Below are 4541 nucleotides of genomic sequence, written 5' to 3' on the forward strand. Positions count from 1 at the left end.
TGAATCCAATCCGATTTTGACTCTAATTTGAAAAATTTCGAATTAATCCTTTTCTTTATTTGATTAAACTTGACCATGATTGGTTAAGTTTAACCATATCTTCTAGGTCTTCTCAAAGTGTGCTTTTAAGCCCAAAATCAATGGAATGAATTGCATCTTGATTTATAACCTGAAAACACAAAAACAAAACAAAATCAAACAAATAACAATGCTAAGGAATTAACATATACAAATTAAGGGGCTTGAATGTGCAACATTCGGCGCTTTTGATTTAGACAAGGTAAAGTCTTGACATGAGCTTTAATTTCTTTGACAAGAGAAGTATGAGTATCAGTCCATGGGGGAGGATTGCTTAACAAACGATTGAATAAAGGTTTATAGTGTTTTCTCAGATCTTTGTAGAAATCTGCAATATAATTTAAAGAACCTAAGAATCTTTGGAGTTGATTTTTATCAATGATAATATCAGGGAATTTATCAACAAATTGAATGGCTCTATCAATGGGTCTTATTCGACCTTCAGAAATATCAAAACCAAGGAATCTAATTTTAGTTTGGAAAAGCTTAATCTTTTTAGCAGAGACAACAAGTCCATTGTGTTTGATAGTTTCTAGAAACGAGTTCAAATGTTTCCAGGGTTCATCAATAGATTTAGAATAAATCAAAACATCATCAATGTAAACGATAGTAAAGTGACTAAAGGGATTGAAAATATCATTCATGATATTTTGGAATTCACTGGGAGCATTCTTTAGACCAAAAGGCATGACATTCCACTCATAATGTCCAAATGGGGTGGTAAAAACAGTCTTGTACCTATCTTTATCATCAATTTGGATTTGCCAAAATCCTGACTTCATATCGAACTTAGAGAAAACTATAGCCTCACTGATACGACTAACTAAATCTCTCCTATTCGGAATGGGATACTTGATCCATTCTAGCACATCATTGAGTAGTTTGTAATTGATTACAAGCCTAGGAGTTCCCCTTTCAACTTCAGCATTTTTCATAACATAAAAGGCAGCACAAGACCAAAGAGATTTACTTTTACGAATAATTCCTTTAGCAAGTAGATCAGCAATTTCTTTCTGGCAAAAATCTAAAGTTTCAGCATTCATTTGGATGGGCCTAGCTTTAGTGGGGATTTTATTTTCAGAAAATTTTTTAATGTTAGGTAAAGAAACAATGTGTTTCTTCCTATGCCAAAAAGCATTAGGAAGATCAGAATAGACAAGATCAATGATATGGGTATTGAAAGAGGCAATCTTGGATTGCAATAGTTTATTAGAAAGTTGTTCAGCAATTTTTTTTTTATATTTAACCTCTTGTTTCAAGAAGTTTAAATGTTTAGTTTTGGCAGTGATAATGTTAAAATGACTAATATCAATTTCAAATTTATTAGCAAAATAAAATTTTACTTTAATACCCATTTTAATAGTTGAGACTCTAGTTTCATCAACAGAAAAAGGATAAAGCATGCAAATGAAAGGAAGTCAAAGAATAACCTTTTCAGTCATATTTTTAACAAGAACAGTGGGAGTATCAAAACAGACATCACCTTGGCAGACATGTATACTATTTAATTCATATTTGATTTGCTAACGGCTTCCATTGGCAGAGTTTAGTCTTTCAGTGGATTTTTCAAAATATTTGCTGGCTACTATTCCTTCTTGAATACAATTCAAATCAGCACCAGAATCAATCAAAGCAATGGTATTAAATGTATAATCAGGAGCAATGACAATATCAACTTTACAATACCATTTAGGTGGGACAATTTTGTTAATAAGACTGATAATCTTGGCATCAGTGTTGACTTCATTGGAAATCACTTTATTGCTGGATTCCGCTTTATCAGAATGCTCAGATTGCTTATCATCTTCATTATCATAATTGTGATCTTGAAAACAATTTTGGATTTTTAGTATTAATAGCTCTTGTTTTAAATCATTATTATCGGTTTTAACAACATAGAGGTCAGTTTTCAAATCTGCAATTCCTTTCTAGATATTACTAATCTCATGCTGCAAATCTGAGATAGTGACTTCTTTGGATTTTTGTTTAGAAAATCTTTCCAAAGTTTCATCAAGAGAGTTTTTTTGTATTGTTTGGTTTATTGGCATTTTTAACAAGTGTATTCTTGAGTTTTTTAAGATAGTCTTCTTTTAATTCAGGATTTTCAATTTTTGAGATTAGAGTGATGAGCAAATTTTCTTGTTCTTCAGTTTTTGTAAGGACATTGCAAGTTTTGACACCTTTACAGTAAGAATCATTGCATCCAATTTGAAATCATTATCAGAAAATTCACTAGCAGAATGGTAATTAGAGTTGCTCGAAGTAGTTAAAATTTCAAAATCAGATGAATCAAAAGAACTTATTGATTGGAGGATTCTAGAAAGATTTTCTTTTTCATTGTCATCAATTTTTTAAAGCATTGATTTCTTTTTTCAATTTTTTGGGTGGTTCAGGGCATTTATCAGCAAAATGTCCTGATTTTCCACAATTAAAACATTTTCCTTTGGAAAAATATTTATCAAACTTTGAGTTATTCTTTCGAGATTTATTACCTACTGGAAATTTTTTAGTGGGTTTATTATATTTTCTTTTCTTGTAACTATTGTAATATGGAGTAGGTCTTTTCTTGAAAACTTTATCGGGTTTCTTCTTATTTCTCTTGGAAGGAGCCATAGGAGGTAACCCAAATTGTTCACAGAAATTACCCATTTCATATTTAGCTTTCTTTTTGTTTTTCAACTGTTGTCTTATCATTTTTTGATCAATGCACATTTTTATGCCAAGTTTTTTAACAGTAGAAAACAAATCTCCATAAGTTAATTTTTTATATTCAATTAATCCAGTATTAGAGTTAATGAGTTCGTCTTTAACTTTGTGAGCAAATAATGAAGGTAATCCATCAATAAATTTTTCTTTCCAATAAGGTTTTTGACTATCAGATCTAACCATAACACGAGAAAGGAAAACATCTTGATACCATCTATAATCAAACATAGTAGGGCAACAAAGATTATTCAAGAAATCAGAAATGCGATAAGTGATGTTAGACGGTGTTCCAATAAAATGTTTAATGATTGTGTATATCAATGTGTTAACACTATCAGGTTCACCAGTGCCATGTTGCTCATCAAATATTGGTAAGCCATCTTCATCTTTTTTGACAGCTTTTCTAATTGTTTCTTGGGATTCTTCAGTGAGGTGTTTATCCCACCAATTCCGAAGAGTTCCAAAGAAACCAGTAGAAAGCAAATCAACAATTTTTGATTGGCTTAAATTATGATTAGTAACATAAGCATTAGCAACCATAGACATGTGATTCATTTTATTCAATATTTCTTGCTCAGATAAACCATCAATATTCCATTCATAAAGCTTATCAGCAGAAACAGAAAACTGAGATTGAAAAAATCTTTCTTCAAATTGTAAATCAGGGGGAGTGGGTTTCGAATACCAAATTTTTGTAAGGTTAATCGGTTTGGATTTATCAAAAATTCTTTGGAGTCTTTGATCTGGATCAAAATTTTCTTCAATCATTTTAATGTTGAAATCAGAAGGATATTGAGAATATTCAGAGTCACCTAAATCAGATGTTTCAATGATTTTTTTGGACAACACAGGCTTGTCCAGAGCCAGAAGCTTGACTAGTTTTTAAATCTTTCAACATTTTGTCAATTCTATCAACATTTTTTTGGTTAGTGGTTTTCAATCCAAGATTTTTTCTTCTAGAAGAGAAATGATAGGTTTTTCAATTTTACAATTAGAGGAAGTGGGAGAGTCAATTTTATCTTCAATCCGATCCAACTGTTGGCCAATAACATGAAGGGATTGGTTTATAAAATTGTTTTGTTCAATGATTTTTCGGGTTTCAGTATGAATAGTGGCAGAATCAGGAGTTTTAAAAGGGGAAGCTTTAACAGTTGTGTCAGTTCCATAAGTCTTGATTAACAAATTTTCAAGAGGTGGGTGAGAAGATTTAACAGTGGTTTTATCCTCTTTAACAAAAGATTTTTTAACAACATTTAAAACATTATGGCTGGGGTAATGGTTTCGAAGAAAATCAAAAAATAGAATATGTTTTTGTGCTTCAATCATTTTTTTCAGTCCAATGGATTTTGATAATGGATCTTTCTTTCTCAGAAAATTTAGAGCGATAGGAATGTCGTAGTGCTTGGTTTTCTTTTGAAGAAAAATCTTTTTGTAAAGCAGGCCAATCAATTTGGGAAAAGAAATCTTTAACAGGAGCATGAAGGACATTTAATTGATGAGGAGGGGGAAGAGGTGCATTAAAATCTGAAGCAGATGGAGATAGAGATCCTCCATCATCATCAGTTTGAGTAAGGGGAGGAGTTTGCTTAGCAGTGTAAAAAGCAGAAGAAACTTGAGAATCATCAGAGACACCTTTTAATTTTAAATCAGGGTGAGAAAGAAATTTGTCAACATCTTGGTCTCTGAGACCTTCTGAAGTGGTTGAGCCAGCAAAAGAATATATTCTTTCATTGATTAATAAAGGAGGTCTTTCAATT

This window comes from Corylus avellana, chromosome ca11 (assembly GCF_901000735.1).
Source record: "Corylus avellana chromosome ca11, CavTom2PMs-1.0".
Lineage (NCBI taxonomy): Eukaryota > Viridiplantae > Streptophyta > Magnoliopsida > Fagales > Betulaceae > Corylus > Corylus avellana.